The sequence below is a fragment of the Chelonoidis abingdonii genome, chromosome 10 (assembly GCF_003597395.2).
Source record: "Chelonoidis abingdonii isolate Lonesome George chromosome 10, CheloAbing_2.0, whole genome shotgun sequence".
Taxonomy (NCBI): Eukaryota; Metazoa; Chordata; order Testudines; family Testudinidae; genus Chelonoidis; species Chelonoidis abingdonii.
Window position 1 is genome coordinate 69,369,819 of NC_133778.1, and position 17,936 is coordinate 69,387,754.

The 17,936-nt window shown below is 42.7% G+C and overlaps 1 protein-coding gene across 6 annotated transcripts in view; it reads right to left on the reverse strand.

Moving 5' to 3' along the window:
- The window catches only part of KALRN (kalirin RhoGEF kinase), an 833,042-nt gene that overhangs the window by 635,024 nt on the left and 180,082 nt on the right, over positions 1 to 17,936 (reverse strand). The window lies entirely within an intron of this gene.

Here is a 17,936-nt window from a genome sequence, read left to right on the forward strand (position 1 = left end):
GAAGGCATATCCCACATGATCCATCTCCTGTAGTCACAGGATTTGGGGAGCAGCCCAAGAGGTACTTCAGTCCTCCTCAATCTTCTTCTGTAGTATTCCATATCCCAGTTGTAGCTGAACTGCCAGATGTAAAAGCTGGTCAGATACTTTAGCATTAAATGATCTGCAGGATACACCTGCACCCACTCACGAGAGAGTGAGACAGCCTGGAGTATAGCCAAAGGTACAATTAGGACTTTTATTGCATCTATAACAAAATATTTTAAAGCAGTGGTGGTACAATGGATAATAAAATAACAGTATTTGCCCTTGGATCTGCAGCTGCTTATCTGAACTTTTTGATAGTCATTTGCACAAGCAAAGGTTTAAATTGGTCTCTTTGCATGATGTAGGCCATTTTCCCAGCTGATGTAGAACAGCTCCACTGAAATCAGTGGAGCTATGGTAATATACACCAGCTGACAATCTGGACCATTGTTTGTGAGATCACATGATACAAATTGTTTCACCAGAATATCAGTCTGTGAAGCCATCAATTTACGATTTAGTCTGGCAGCCAATGACTGACACCTTAGCAGAAGATGGGGAAGGGAAAAACACACCATGCTGCTAACTGGTTGGGCACTACTGCACCTAATTTGGGGAGAGATACTCTTTCTTACACCCGGAAGCATGAGATCTAATCCTTCTTCTGTTGGGATAATTCCATGCATTATCCAACCCATTTAAAGAGCTCTATAAAAGTAGCATCACTGAGATTTTCCTGCTCACTCACTGACATTGTTGAGAGCTAAGAGTGCTCAGCAGCTTCTGTTGTCTAGATGAAATCCAGCAGCTAAGAATATAAAATGAGAGCAGGCTCTGAGATATAAAGAAAACAACAGGGAAAGATGAACTTTATGGTAATTTGGGCAAAGCTAGATTTGGACACAAATGTCATTCATTAAACCTTTCAAAGCACAAGAGTTCATGGTCACAATTCATAAGCTGTTTTCTCTATCTCACTCACTTGCTTGTCTGAACTGCATCACAGGGGCACCATTAAAACATTTGCTATTAGCTCTTTGTGGACAATATTTTGTCTCTACCAAGGGCACGGCATGTCATGTCACACCAACAACATATGACTGTTAGTGAATCCTAAATCCTTTCACACTGTGGTGTACTCTCTGTCCTCCATCATCTGTAACACAACCTCCTGAACTCTAAGGGGAAAACACTAGATCCGGTGCCCTCTCTCCTCTACTACAGGAAACACACAACACAGAAAGGGTTAGATTGTTGCAGATAGAGCCATCTTAACGACTGTAGCAGTGCTTGGCCACATAGGAAGCCGTAGAAAGGAATGTTTCTCAGGAAGCACCTTTGGAGTGGATTCCATTCCATAGATGGTGGAAGGAAGCAATCCCTGCATTCCCTTAGCACAGGTAATGTGAATGTGCTCAAACCTTGTGCTCTGCTGTGAAAGTAGTAGTGGAAAGTTCCTTGCATCCTGCTTTGCAAAGGCGTGGCACAATCTAATCAAAAAGCCTTTTCAGTACACCAAAAATATTACCAATGCATAATGAAAGGCACTGCAAAAGAATGGATTTACAGACCAGTAGGTCTCCTCATTCTAAATAAGGTAGCTTTCCATGTCTTCATGTTTATTGTATTTGACAAAGGGATATTATTACCCATATAACACAGCAGTGTTTAACTTTGAAGTATTAGGGTTCCCAATAACATATCTCCAAAACCATTTATATAGTTACTTGGAAAGTTAAAAGCATTTATTTTTTGCATAAGCAGCTACCTAAAGAGGGGGTTGGCCACTGACCTAATGCTCCAACGTACCAGACTGGCTCCCTACAAGAAATACCTGCTGATGTTTGCTGCCACAAAGTAGAGAAAAATCAGATCAAGGTTCAAACTGAATCGAAACATAAAAGCTATGATATCTGCCAAGGTCATCAGTAATTTCATTGGTAGAGTTTACTAGGGAAACTCCAGTTCAGGATCTATCAATTCTGCCCTTTATAATATCATATTTTGGAGTGAGATGCTTTCAGGTGATACAAGGGATGATTTGACTAGGCAAGTGAACTGAAAGAAAAGTCCTTTTTTGTTTGTGTTAGCAATGAACATTAAATAAAAGGGAAAAACAAGGAACTATAAAACAACTGCAAAAGGCTCAGTAGGTGTCGACTTCCCCAGACATTTCACTTGGACCCTTTCATAAGAGAGGACTGCAACTTGAACCTCCCTGAACTGAGAGACTTCCAGGATTCTAGGGCTACAATGTTTCATAGCTCAACAACTGAATTTGAAGCCATCATATATAGTAATATTCTCACGCTATTGCCTATTTTACACTGGAATTAAAGTTTTCTGTGTATTCAGCCTCGTATAAGAAAAATCTCGCAAGAGCAAATCTAGAGTTAAAAATATACATTAAAGAACAGTGATCTAAGATAAATTCAGACTGGAAATAAGGCATACATTTTTGACAGTGAGGGTAATTAACCATTGGAACACCAGCCAAAGGTCGTGGTAGATTCTCCATCACTGATAATTTTTAAATCAAGATTGGATGTTTTTCAAAGAGATCTGCTCTAGGAATTATTCTGAGGCATTCTATGGCCTGTGTTATACAGAAAATCAGAATAGATGATCACAATGGCCTCCAATCTAAAGATTAGAGTGGTATCGGCTATCCTGAAGAATTCTATATTCTGTATTTCGCCACACTTTGGTCACCTTTACTTTGATGTGTATTTTGACTTTCAAAGAATGTCAAGTTTGCAGATGTTCAGATCATATGGAGAAGAAGAGAGAATCTGGAAGCCTGGGAATGAATGGCGTGGATCCTCCAGTCTGGTGCAGCTGCTATGCACCTTGCAGGCTATAGATATTGGTAGCTAGTCACAGGAAGGTCACTCCATTTCAGAGGGATCTTCTGGTGGTGTAGTCCTGGTGTAAAGGTTCCTATACCACCACCTCATTGCTGACATGGGGGGCATGGCTAGGAAAGAAGGGGCTTCCCTGCAGACCACAGCTGCCAAATTAGCTTCCAACAGCTCTAAGAGGCCAATGTAACTGATTGTCTGAGCTACACCAGGGAACAGGACTGGGATCAGGCCAGTCCAAAACTGGCAGAGTGCAATGGCCATTTTTCAGTGCAACTCCCTTCCTGAGTTGTTGTGCTTAATCCTTGGCTGTAGTCAACAACGTGGGCCTCTGTGTGTGTCTGTGTTTGCGCGCACTCATGCATGTGCACATGTGTGGGTGCTTAAGGAAGCTGATTTAAAGATGTTTTAGAAATATGACATGCTACTAACCCTATGTATTTAATTGAAAACATATTGTCATCTTAAAGTGCAGCAAATTTTAGACTGAAATCCTTCCTCCACACTGAGGTTAAAGTAAACTACGTTCTCTGACAACCTAAGTAAATAGGCACAGAATATAGAGACAGACGGCGAAACATGTCCACTTCTACAGGATCTTGTTTTCTGTATTATGACCATGAACATCAGTAGAATATAGAACAACAATAAGAACAGCATATTAGTAGCGCCTCCCAGAAGGCTTAGTGAACGCTTATTTTATGTGGGAAAAACAGCACTTGACCTTTTACTGTAAAGAGACTGATACAGAAATGAGCCCTATAAAATAGTATCACGACACTCAGGCTGTGTTAAAAAGAAGAAAACTTCATTCTCTGAAATAAATCCATAACTTTGGAGTTGTGTGCTGATTAGCCCCAAGTGTTGAACAGCAAGAGAAAGGAGGGTATTCAGCACATAAGAGACTTCAGATTTTATCTTTATTTCCTCGATTCCAGATTTAGACAGCAAGACTTTCTGGCTCCCACCTGGTGGGATGGTCTCTTCAGCATGCATAAGAGCACAGAACAACCATAGTGGAACAGACAAATGATTCACTTAATACCCAGCAGTGGCCACATGTTTCAGGGGAAGGTGTTGTGCTGGTGCTCTCTGCACTATATGTACAATAGCGACCATGAGACTTTACTGCAGGTTGTAATTACCATGCATACATACGGGATAGAAGAACTGGCCCTGCATTTTTTAAAAACAACAGTGTGGATGGTTCTGCTGCCACTGAAGTTAATGGCAAAGCCACCATGGACTTCACTGAGATCAGGATTGAACTCTTGCTTTGATAAAGTGACATCTCCAACATGACACGTAGTGCAACTCATGGAGCAGGATGCATTGGAAGCCTAGATATCGGGCCGGAGAGAAAGTTAAAATAGATTTTGAAATTGCTGAGGTGCTGAATCCCCCTCATCCCCTTGCTATTTGGGGCATTTGACACATCGTCCTACAACTCTTACCTCTGCAGTGTTTGCAAGTCACCTTTTAGGTAAACTAGTTTATATTCAAACTTTTAATGAAAAATGACGGAACTGCCAAATCCCAGAGCACAGAAACCACTCAGGGCCTGTGCCTCTTTGCTATGTGCGGCTGAAGGTGAGTTTGCTGGGATGGGTGGCCTAGATCTCATTACAGCTGTAAGCACTTTGCTGTACAGCACAGCTGAGACATCAGACTTTGTACGTTCAGTCACAGAGTATCAAAGATGAGAGATAGGTAAGAGAATTAGGTCACCTAGTCCAGCCTGTGAGTGCTGTTCCCGACAGTATGTTATTATTTACACAGCACCATTGGGGTCATTGGTGCTTTACAGATAAATAAAACATGACAGATCCCTGCTCTGAGGAGCCCTAATTTACAGGCCAGACCCTAGAGGATGCTAAGTGCTTCCTTGAGGTGCTAAGTGCTATTAACTCCTACTTACTTCACCAGATAAAAGGAATGCTCAGCACCTTGCAGGCCATGGATCAAATTTATCTAACCAGCAGTAGCATGTCTAGTCATCTAGTTTTAACATGGTAGACTAGCTGAGCATACATATACTGTGGGGCACAATCCTGCACAGGATAGAGCGACAGTGGAAAGGTTCTCATGTCTGATTTCCACTTTACTGTGATCAGTCAAAGTCAGAAATCACAAATAGGCGGAACAGAAAAGTCCGCACTAGTTTGAATAAGAAGGTAATACAGGTTGCCCATCACAATGGTTCTTTGTCTGGATTACGGGAATTATACCTGTCTGGCATGGTGAAAATGATTCTCTCAAAATACTCTCTGCCCCAAACTTTATTTCTGAGGGTTTTAATCATCTTCACACAAGTCTAGCCTATGATTTTTGGATACATATAATGTAGCTCTGAAATGGCTGCAGCTTTAAAGTTGCTTCTGAACAGGCAAGTGATCCATATCTAAGACTGAGGGTGTTCTGGCCCTTCCTATTATAAATCTGATTCACCTGCTGCCTCAAAATCCAATCTTTTAATTAACTTCTCTTTTTCAGGAAGTTTTTTTTTCCCTTGAATTCTCTTGCAATGATTTTTAAAACACTAATCTTTAAATCTCCAAGTAATTTAAACTGCTCCCCCACATGTAATCCTTCCTCGGGGTATTGCTACAATTGCATAAAAACTTCAGCTCATACAGGCAGGTCTCTCCTTCTAATTAAGCTTATCCTGGTGCTAGTTGTAACTTACACTTAGAGGGACACTGTCAACATAAAACCCATGTGCTGTATTAAAAACAATTCTGTGTATCTGATACTAGCATCACCATAGAGGATTAACACTGAGAAAAACTTTGTAAAAGCTAATTTGATTTTTCACCATGTATGCTTTTTGTTGTTGATTTTTTCCACTCAACTTGGACAATGAAACCTGATTGGTTACCTTCAGTTTCTGTTCATAGTCAGTTTCACTTTCTGGTTCTCCTGCATTAGCTACTGGGTTCTCAACTTAGGGTTGTGAACAGGGACAGTGTGAGTTGCAACCCTCCTCCCTTTATGGCTAGCTGAGCAAAGGGGGTCCCAATACTTTCTTCTCTTGTAATATGGGGTCAATGTTACAGAAAAGGTTGTGAGTCACTGCATTAGATCAGTGCTGGCTTGATTGATTCACAACACCGCAAAGCTATTTAATTGCTTTGATTAATATTTAACTTTTAAAAATCTTTACATTTCTATTCATCTAGGGCCAGACTGGGATAGCTTTTCTCACACTGCAATACCTCACTTCACACAAGAAACGTCATTGACTTTACTGAGATGAGCCATGGTGTAAAGTACTTACTATTTAATAACATGCAGGAGATAACTAGCTGGCCCATTAAGTCTTGCAATATTTTATTTTTTAATTCCCTTCCAAAATCTATATTTTGAGCCTAAGATTAGTGGCAGTGTCCCTGTAAAAGACACTAAGGGCTTGGCTACACTTGCAAGTTGCAGCGCTGGTGAGGGGGTTACAGCGCTGCAACTTAGCAGGTGTCTACACTTAAAAGCTCAGCCAGCACTGCAACTCCCTGTTTGCAGCGCTGGCTGTACACCTGGGTCTGCTTCCGGTGTAGCGAGACCAGCGCTGGTCATTCAGGTGTGGAATCACCAACGTTTTTATTGGCCTCTAGCGGTATTAGGATTATTCCAAGCATTCCTTTTCAGTCTTCTGGTCCGTTAGCACTCCACTGCCCTGGGTCAGGTGACGTCCTTTAAAGCTGCCGTGGGAATTTTAAAAATCTCTCTTCCTGTTTGTCAGGAGCGTGGAGTTGCAATCAGTCATCAGCCAACAATGCTCATTGCCTCAACGTTCCCAGCATGGAGCACTGCCGAGCTGCAGGATCTAATCATGTGTGGAGAACGAGGACGAGTTCAGTCCAGCTGGATCCAGCCGCAGCATGATGTTGATATCGTCACGGCAGAATATCACAGTCAATGGCAAGACAGGGGTATGGACCGAGTAGCCGTTACAAGTGTAGGGTAAGTTGAAAGAAACTGATGAGTTGCCTACAGCAAGCCATAGAGAAACCGTCTGCTCTGGTGCTGCCCCCACTACCTGTTCGGTTTTACAAGGAGCTGGAGTGCGATTTGGATGTACCCCATGCTAAATCCTAGGGATCAATATCGGACCAGTTCACAGCCTGGAGACCAGGGTGAAGGGGTACACGAGGGTGATGTCCTGCAGACTGCAGCCAGGAGCTGTTTCTACCCGGAGAAGAAGCCAAGCAGTCGCTGGGTTGTACTATTGAAGGAGGAAATTCAGGGAGTCTGGTTCCAGGTTAAGGAAGCTTTTATTACAAGGATGCATGTTTTTGTGGCCAGGGGGGCTTGCCTAGATGTGGAATCTGCCCATGCATTTGATCTATCAGTTCGTAGGTAATATCTGCCTCTGTTATCTATCAAAAGTTTAGCCAGACGTGATGCATGGCTTCAACAAGTTTTATCGCGGGAGAGACTCTGTGGTTCCTTGCTCCAGCCCGGCTGAACACGTCCGCGGCATTGCTGCGTGTAGGGGTGGGGGCATCATGCTACACACAGGGAGCTGTAGGGCCCAAGACGCGAATCCATAACTGTAGAAGGGTCTCCCGTCCTCGCAGCGGTGACCTGAGCAGCGAATATCTGGAAAGGTTACAATTCTGTTGAAAAATGCGGGATATGTTAAGTGTATTGTCCTGCACTTGATCTTATGCTATAACCCGAATGGCTAACGGGAACGAGAAAGGCAGCCTTGAAAACCACCCTTGCCCTGCTGAGACGCGTGTGCAGAATGCTTTTTCTCTGATTTCTCACTGTAACTGATCTTTGCATAACCCAATGGGGCACAGGTATTTCCAGCACTGATTTATGCTTTGGCGAACAGAAAACAACCTATGGCTTCATGCAAGCTCCCACCTTCCTTTCCCAGGTGTGCCTGCATGTGTTATTCTCCTGTAGCAGACACCAATCAAGCGGCCCATTTTCCCCAGTGATCCAAATGCTGTTTAAACTCACCATGTGTTATTCGATCTGCTGCAGTGTCCAGGTGTGGTTAGTTCACCTGTCTGTGAATGATCTGACAATAATCTCTACAAACAAGCTTCCTCTGTCTTAACATTTGTATCTCTGTTTTTTTTAAGTGTCCTTTGATCACTCTGGCAGCACACAGAACTTCTGAAAGGCTTAAGAAACTTAAGAAAAAGCCTAGGAATCGAAGGAACAGCTTGTGGGAAATCGCAGTCATTGATAGATTGCCGCAACTAGGAATAGTTACAGCATTGGCGGGGAAAAACGTAGCATTAAGAAGGATCAGGCAGAAAGAGAACCACAGATCGGCTCTAAGCTCATGGACCACCAGACTCATGCGTACAATGGTCGACATGCAGGAAAGCATACGTGGATGCTCGCATCCCAAACTCACACATTGTGCCCCATGTTTCTCAAACAGCCATTTCCACTCCTGGTTCTTACAACACAACTGCCCACACAATAAGTTACCTACACTGATATAGCGCTTACCTATGCACTCAAGCCCATCACCATGCAGCAATTTTAAGTCCTCAAGTGCAGCAGCGTGCATGCTCAAAGGAAAAATTTCAAACCCGTGAGTGAATGCTCCTCAGACGTACCCCTTCCCCTGTTTTAATGTACTGTATTTTAATCAAGGATTTCTTGTCTTTTAAAAAAGTTTTATTACAGAAGTGTACATACTTCCACAGAGAAAATAGGAACTTGAAATCATTGCAACCATGCAAGTAATGTGTGGCACTGCTAAACTGCTGGAATGGCCCCAACATTACTGTTGCTTTCAGCTCAAAGTGCTCCTTTTAAAGGCATCCCTAATCTTGAAGCACTGTGCTGGCTCCTCTAGTAGCCCTCTCTCTGGCTGTGCAAATACAGGCTCACAGGCGTTGAAACCTTGGAGCCATTCGTCATGAAGGTTCCCTTCCCTTCACAAATATTATGAGGATCAAGCATGCGGTTATAATCCCTGGGATGCTGCTTCCACACGTGTGATTCCCGTAGAGACTTCTCCTCTCCCTTCAAACGTCCAAAACCACACTCCACAGTCTTCTTGCACTGGCTAGCCTGTAGTTGAACGTCCTTGCTCATGTCAAGCTTCCCTGTATACTGGTTCATAGCCAAGGCATTAACGGGTTAAGTGGGGTCTCCAGGATCACATGGGCATTTCGACGTTCCCGCAGTGTGATTTAGGTCTGGGAAAAAAGTCCCGGCTGCAGCTTCCTGAACGGCACTGTTTCCGAAAGATGCGTGCATCATGCACCTTATCAGGCCAGTCGTGTAAAATGTCAGTGAAACACCCAGGTGATCCACAAGCGCCTGGAGAACCATTGAGAAATACCTCTGCAATTAAGTATCATGCATCGCAGGTGGGGTGGTGCAGGAATAGAATATGCGTCCATCTATTGCCTCCACAGTTAGGGAAAGCCAATTGGGGAAAGCCATCCACAATGTCCTGCACATTCCCAGAGTCACGGTTCGTCTGAACAGGATGCGATTAATGGCCTGCAAACTTGCATCACCACTATTCCAACGGTCGAACTTTCCATCCCAAAGGTTTGCGACCGATCGGTAGCTGTCTGAGTTGCAGCTTCAAGACTGCAATAGCCACCGTTCTCCACTGACAGGCAGCTCTCAGTCTCGTGTCCTTGCGCTGCCGGGTTGGGGCGAGCTCAGCACACAGTCCATGAAAGTGGCTTTTCGCATCCTCAGTTCTGCAGCCATGCTCGTCATCCAGACTTGCAGGACGTGTGATCCCACCACTCAGTATTGTTTCCCGAGCAAGGCGGCGTTCCACGTCGCAGAGCACATCCGTTACTGCGACAAGCAATTTAAGTGTCAGCCGATCTATTTCATCATCTGAGCTCTCACTGTCACTTTGGTAGATAAGGAATAGATCAACTGCCAGATGGGATGTGCTGGCATCATCCAGACATCCTAAGCAGCTTCGGGCTCCATTTCTTACTGAATCACGCGGCGAATCACATTGGACCAACGGCTGAAAAGGGAAGCGATTCACACAGGGTCGTTGGAACAGGAAGGAATGACCGCACCCTTCCGTCCCTTCCCACAACCCCCAGCGCAAATTGGGAGAGGTGCTCGTAGGAGCGCCCACAATGCACCACTCACAACAGCGCTGCAACTGGTGCAAGTGTGGACACACTGCAGCGCTGGTCGCTGTCAGTGTGGACACACTGCAGCGCTGGCCGTACACAGCTGTACGACCACAGCTGTAACTGCCAGCGCTGCAAAACTGTAAGTGTAGACAAAGCCTAAGATAGACTGATTGAAGACTGAAGCTTTGTTTGGCTGTTTGACTGGCTTTCAGGTCACTCACAAAGAAAAAAACACTACATTGCTTTTGAATGGAAAAATATCAGCAATACTTTGCACTTCTGTGCACCTTTCATGTGAAGATCTCAAAGCAGTTTACAACTATAAACAAAGAGTATGAATCAATGTCTATCAACGTCAAAGGGAAACATTCCAGTGACAATGGGTGTTAGAATAGGGATTAATTCTCACTACACTTCAAGTATTATCACCATTTTTATTTTTATTTTTACCAATAGGGAAAGCTAAGGCACAAAAACACTAAAGGTTAATTTTTAAATTGGGGTCCTCTTCTTTTGTGTTCATCTGCAAAATCTGGCTCACAGCCAGACTATCTGTACCTCGAAGTTCAATCTGTTTAGTTTAACAAAGCAAAGGTTAAGGGGTATCTTGATCACAGTCTGTTAGTACCTACATGGAGAACAAATATTTGATAATTGGCTCTTCAATCTAACAAAGGTATAACAAGATCCAGTGGCTGGAGGTTGAAGCTAGACAAATTCAAACTGAAAATAAGGTGTAGATTTTTAAAAGTGAGGGCAATTAACCATTGGAACAACTTACCAAGGGTAATGGTGGATTCTCCGTCACTGGCAACTTTTAAATCAAGATTAGATTTACAAAAAAAATGTTCCAGTTTGAAAAGAATTATTTGGAGGGAATTTCTCTGGCCTGTGTTATACCAGAGGTTGACTAATGATCACAGTGGTCCTTTCTGGCCTTCAAATCTATGCAAACCAGATGGTAGGTGCAGATTAGGCAGATGGATAGCACCCAGATTTGCACCTACAATTTATGTTATGGTTTCAAATTCTGTGTGCACAGGGAGGGAGACTGGCCTCCAGATGGTTTAAAATATATCCCGGGTACTTGTCCAAAGTCACACAGAAAGTCTACCGCAGAGTTAGGAATACAATCCAGATGTCATGCCTTCTGGTCCTCTTCCTTAACCATATATCCTTCCTCCTATTTGACAGGACTATAGCCCTTTGCTTTATTCAGTCAGTACTGTGAAATGTAAGTACTATAACTGTCACGCCTACTTAATACTAAATATGGACAGGGCCACTCTAATTTGCATCCATCAGTTTCAGAAACAGGTCTTGTAAGCAAAATTGCTATTTTAGTTCCAGAAACAACAATATAAATATAGATAGCTAGGTTTCCTAAGAATAAGTCTCATCACAGATGAATGGGTATGCTAACAGCCAGCAGAAAGATTTGACCTTATTTACAGATCAACAAGAAACACCAGAAGGCATCCTAGTCATGTCCTCCTCTTTCTCTCAGGGGACTCCTTAAATATGTTATTGTTTTCATTCCTAAGCGGGGAAATAATCCAAAGAAAGATGTGCACTCATTCTACTCAGCAAGATTAGGTGGCTTTATGAGCTAATAATAAACACATTTATATTAAACTTTAGGAGTCTGAGGAAACAATAGCAGCAGCAAATAGCAGAACAATAGCTTTGACTTAAGAATTGTTCCTTATCTACCATGCTAATCAGGAGGCCCTTTGAAAAAACAGGTGTCCTTTAGTACCCTGCACAGTGTGTAGGGCTATATTTTCTAAGGGTGGCCTCCCTTTTGCAGATGCAGTTTGCCCCCTACTTACTTGGCATCTGCAGTCTTGTAACAGTAATTTCAAAGAGACTCCAAAACAGATTATTTGTACCTCTTACTGCCTCATTGTGGATGCAGATCAGGTAGCTAGCACTTGCTAGTCCGAATCACCTCCAAATTCATTTTGAGCGGCAAAAATGCAAGGGAATCTGGGCTCCAGCCTGTTTGAAACTTTACCCTATAATGTCTCTTCCATTCAGTAATCTCATAAAGCCTTACTTGCCATGGGCTGAGTTCAGGCTTCCATCCATCTCCTGCAACAGCCAACCCTAAGAACACAGACTCATCCAAGGTAAGGAGGGGGTGGACAGCAGCACTGGGAAACCTCAGGACCTTTGCCTCCACTCAGACAACAAGAAAATACAATCAGAGTAAAATCAATTTACCTTCATGTTGAGTCTACTTTATGTGCCATTTGGAATGTTAAGAAACAATGGTTCTGAAAGACCTAGACAGAGCTAGAAGAGTTTCGCATGTTTATATCAAGTGCATATTCAAAATCCAAAACAAAAATGCTGCTTTATCTCAAGTAGAAAAGGCTTGTATCTTTGGAACTAAAGGACAAGGGCTGTTGTCCTGGCATGCCGAAACAGTGGGTATGCCTACACTTCGAATTGAGGGTGAGAGTCCTACCTTTAGGACATATACTTGTGCTAGATCTCATGCAGTAAGCATGCTAAAAACAGAATGTAGTCACAGCAGTGTGAGCTGTGGGAGGGGATAGCTGCCCCAAGCACATATCTGTCTGAGACCCTAGGCATATACTTGGGACTGCTAGCTAATTGAGAGCTACAGTGTGAGTATATCTCCCTAAGCTGGGAATCACACCCCTAGTTCAACATATAGACATACCCAGTGTGCAAGATTCATAAAAACGGCCATACTGGCTCAGACCAATGGTCCATCTAACCCAGTATCCTGTCTCTGACAATGGCCAATGCCAGATGCTTCTGGAAGCTGGAAGTTTAGGGACACCTGAAGCATAGGGTCATGTCCCTGACTATCTTGACTAATAGTCACTGATAGACCTATTCTCCATGAACTTATCTACTGGTCATTTTTTTTTGAACCCTTTTATACTTTTGGCCTTCATAGCATCCCATGGCAATGAGTTTCACAGATTGACTGTGCATTTTAAGAAGAACTTCCTTATGTTGGTTTTAAATCTGCTGACTACTGATTTCACTGGGTGACCTCTAGTTCTTGTGCTAGCTTTCTACAGCATGGATTCATTGCAAGTTGCTCCCATGCCCCAGTTAGTATACTCTGCAAGTCTATCTTCCTATAGGGGGCTCCAGAGCACCATGTGCAAGATTTCTCAGGGCACCCATTGCAATGAATTCAGCGTATTCAAAAGTATCCTACATAAACAGAGCCTGATTTCTTTCTCCCTTACTCAAGCTGGGTAGCCTCACCCTCATGACCCTCACCACTGTAGTATCAGAGATGCTTACAAACTTTAATATATTTATTCCCAAAATGGATAAGGAACAATGGATATATTTACCCCCATTTTACAGATAAGGAACAGGGCAGACTAAGTGACTTGCCCAGGGTGACACAGGAACTCTGTAGCTAAGCTGTGAATTGAACCTGTGTTCTGCCCCACCCATTAGACTATCTTTCCTCGCTATGCTGATAAGCAAGAGCATGGCATAGGAACCATTATAGCAGCTCTCTGTCATCCAACTTTTCTCCTAGTCAGAAAGAGCTTTTAAGTGACCAAATCCACCCATTCTAGGACTGCTTTGCACTGCTACAATGACATGAAATGGCCAGAGATCTCTGGGGAATCAGGGTCATAAAATTAATGTCAGCCGGTCTTTGAATTCATTTCTATTATATACAATAATAATGTTTCATAATGCAGGGAGCTTGCTGCACACATCATAGAATCATAAGATTGAAAGGGATCTCAAGAGGTCTTCTAGTCCAGCCCCCTGTGCTGAGATAGGACCAAGTAAACCACCCTCGACGGACTAACCTGTTCTAAAAAACCTCCAGTGATGGGGATTTCACAACCTCCCTTAATCTTTGTTTACAGTTAGAAAGCTTTTCCTAATATTTAATTTAAATCTCCCTTCTTCAGATTAAGTCCATTACTTCTTGTCCAACCTTCAGAGGAAATGGAGAACAATTGATCATTGTCTTTTTATAACAGCCCTTAATATATTTTAAGATTTATCAGGACCTCCCTCAGTCTTCTCATAACTAAACATGCCCAATTTTTTAAACTTTTTCTCATACATTCTGTTTTCCATTATCCATATCATTAAGTAAACTACTGAATAGTACCCAATCTATACCTGACACCTGTGATAATCCACTAGATATGCCCTCCCAGTTTGACAGCAAACCACTGATAACTACTCTTTTAGTAAGGTATTTCAACCAATTATGCACTCACTAAGTAATTTCATCTGATGCACATTTCCCTAGTTTGCTTATGAGAACGTCATGTCAGACTGTGTCAAAAGCTTTATTAAAAAAATCAAGATATATTATGTATTCTGCTTCCCCCCCTCATCCACGAGGCCAGTGCCCTTGTGAAAGAAGGAAATCAGGTTGGATAAGCATGGTTTGGTTCTTGACAAATCCATGCTGGCTAGTCCTTATAACTATATTATCCCCTAGGTGCTTACAAACTGATTTTTTTTAATAATTTGTTCCAGTATCTTTCCAGGTATCAAAGTTTATATTTATCCTGGGATAAATTTCATCAGGCCAATCCATACATAGGCATAAAAAATTCCATTGCCCACCTCTGCAGAATTGTTCACATGTCCTTAATATATTTTCTAGGACATTTTATTTAAAAAAAGTGTATTTCAGTCATTGTCTCACTTAAGCCCCAAGGAAGGCAGATATGGTTGAAACACTGGCTGATAGTCATCTGTGTTCCAAATAAAATTGCTTGAAAATATATTAAGGCCACGTGATCAGCTTTGCCAAGGCACACAAGGCAATGTTTATGCCTCTTTGTACGCAATTTAGTTCTGAAATGTATTGATGATTTTGTAAGGTCTACATGTGTCTTCTGCTATTGATTTGGAATCTCAAGTGTTTTTCTCTGCATTTCAGTTGATCTTTAAAAAACAAAATTCCATACACAAAAGAAAGGACTATTTGGAGAGGGATCACATGGGTTGATTGATTTGTAATCTTCTGATCTCCCTTTCTGTCCCCTTTATCATCCCTTGACTTCCTACCACCATTCATACTCTCTCCCTACATATGATTGGAATACTCTCACAAATAATTTACATCAGGCACCAGCACTCCCCTTTTTCAAAACCCACCACTTCTATGAAACATTCCAACTAAAATGTCCATATCCCCCTGTAGCAGGGTGGCTACACAGCTCCTGCCCTGAAGGCCTTAAAACAGCTCCGGGGGGAGGGCTGCAGCAGGGGAAAAGCTGGACTGATTGGGGAAGCAGCTGCAGCTGGGCCACACCCCAATCAGGCCCCAGCTGGCCTCTATAAAAAGACTGGAAGCCAGGAGCTCAACAGTCTCTCTGTTTATAGAGGGAAATGGGCCTGGCTGTAGGGAGCTAGAAATAGAGTACCTGAGTGAAGCAGGGCTGGGGAGCCCCAGGCTGTGGCCTAGCATAAGGTCAACAGGTACTGGGGGTTGCAGAGGGCAGCCTGGGGTAGGTCAAGGCAGCAGGTCCAAACCCAATGTTGCCAGTGATGAGTAGGCTGATACTGCAGTCTGCCCCAGGGGCTACAGGATGACTGGCAGTAGCTGTATACTAAGGGAAGGTGGGGATACTGGGTGGGGGTTCCCTGGAGAAGGGAGATCCTGAGAGAAAGGGGTTACTGCCAGGGGGCAGCACCCCAGCTAACAGGGCACCAGAGTCCAGGGAGGGACATGGGGGCCAAGTGGTAGTGGATCACTGACCTGCAGAGGGTGCTCTGGGGTGGAAATTGAACTAGTTCCCTGAGAGACAACAGGAGGCACCACAGGAGTGAGTCCGCACGCTTACACCAACTCTATAGTGGCTCAGTAATATATTGGACTGTATCATTCCCATTTGTGTCTGTAGGGTAAAATTCTCCCATGTACAGAGGCACAAAGCCTATGAAACAATTCAGTCCCATACGGGGTGAAATTCACTGATCCTAGAATGATTTATATCTGTGCTTAGCTTCAGGCACAAGAGTACTCCCCATTGATGTCAATGGGGCTACACATGTGGTTACATCTCAGCTCAGATGTAAGTCTTTGTGGACTGGAACTATAGACTATATGTTCTTTGAGGGAGAAACTCATTATTTGTTTGGCACAGTTCACTAACTGAACAGCACAAGCTTGCTTAGAGACCTATAATTAACAAAGTATTGTGGTGCAACTCAGCTGTGCTACATAGTATTCTTCCTCACCACTTAGGAGATGAGTCTAATTACCTCAAAGATGCACCCAAAAGCATTATTTATAGGGAATGAGCCACTGACAATCACCTTCAATGCACAAAGAGACTCTGGAAGAACTATAAGAGCATGTCATGCACATAAATAAAATACAAACTCTTAGGGTACGCTTTGTTAGGTGTATCCAAATTTTAAAATGCTGCATAACTAGGATCAGTGTGGCCATTACAGGCCCCACCTGCAATGCTCCATTTTGATCTGAATGGCCTTTCACTGAAATCTAGAGCTGGGTGAAATGTTTCAGGTGAAACTTTCTTCTGGCCAAAATGCAGATTTGGCAACACCAAAATGTTTAGCAAATTTGTGCCAGTTTCACCAAATTTTTCATATAGAAAAATGGAATTATGGAAAAAAATCAGTTTCAATTTCAGTTTGAAACTACTCTTTGTTTTGCAATTGCTTTCAATTTTATTTATAAAAATGCTCAACACAAAATTTCAGAGCAAACAAAACATTTAGTTCAACCTGATTTTTTTAAACTTTGATTTCCTAAAAAAAATCAAAAAAGTTTGGTTTTTTCAATTTATCAGAATTTCCAGGGAACTGAAACATCTGTTATTCACATAGCTCTGATATCAAGATGGAGTCCCGTCCTGTCTGTCATAAGTCACTCTTAGGAGTGAAGGATATCAAGTAGTAATAACACTTTTTAAAGTGCTCTAACCTGGAGCCCTATAAAATAATCTTCAAAAAAGATGTATTTCAAAAGGCACCCAAAAAATCACTCAGATTTAGACAGGTGGCTTGGAATCCTGGTCCAAATGTGGAAATTGTAGCAAAACTCCAGATCAGGCTAGTCTCACTGAGGTTTCCTGCAAATATTTTACACAGCTCTACTCACCAGAGACTTCTCACAACATTATGATGACTCCCTGGGTTTAGGTGGTGTTTAGTTGCTTATATTCTTCCGTATCTTAAAATGTTATGTCCTTACTCCAAATTACTTCTATCAGCAAATGAAATACATGAACTTCCATTAAAAAACCCTACCAAAACCTACCAGCCCACCACCTAACCACAAAAAATAAACTTCCCTAAACATTAAATAAAAGTGGAATAACTAACTTTAGCTGAAAGATGCCACTGAGACTGGGAATAAATTAGGAAGGCAGGTTCTGTAGTTAAGGCAATGGGCTAGAATTCAAGAGATCTGTGTTCAGTGTTGACCTTGCTCAAGGCTTACTAAGCAACTTTGGGTAACCCATTTAATTTCTCTGACTCAGTTCTCTACCTTCTGCTTGTGTTTTATACCCCTTTTTCCCACCTTTTCCCTGTCTTATCTATTTAGAATGCAAAGTCACCAAGGTTGGCACTATCTGTAACTTTGCATTTGTACAACAGTGTGATGGGGCTTACTCCCATCACCAAAAGGCAAGGCAAAGAACCCCAGTTAGTCATGTCCCACACCTGAAGGGTGACAAACTAATGGCCTCCTGGCCAGAGGAGGCCGAGGTAGGCCTTATAAGTAGACTGAGGGAGCTCTCTTGAGGAGGATATTGTGTAGAAGACAGGTCTTTCTAGTAGAGAGAATCCGTAGGTAGTGTTTAACAAACAGGAAACAATGGAGGAAAAACTTTATAGGAGTAGGAGAAGACCTGAGGTAGGGAAATCAGGGAACTACAATGGAGCCTGAGAGAAGTTGAAGGGGAATGAATTGGAGGATTTGTTTGGACTTACACTGGGG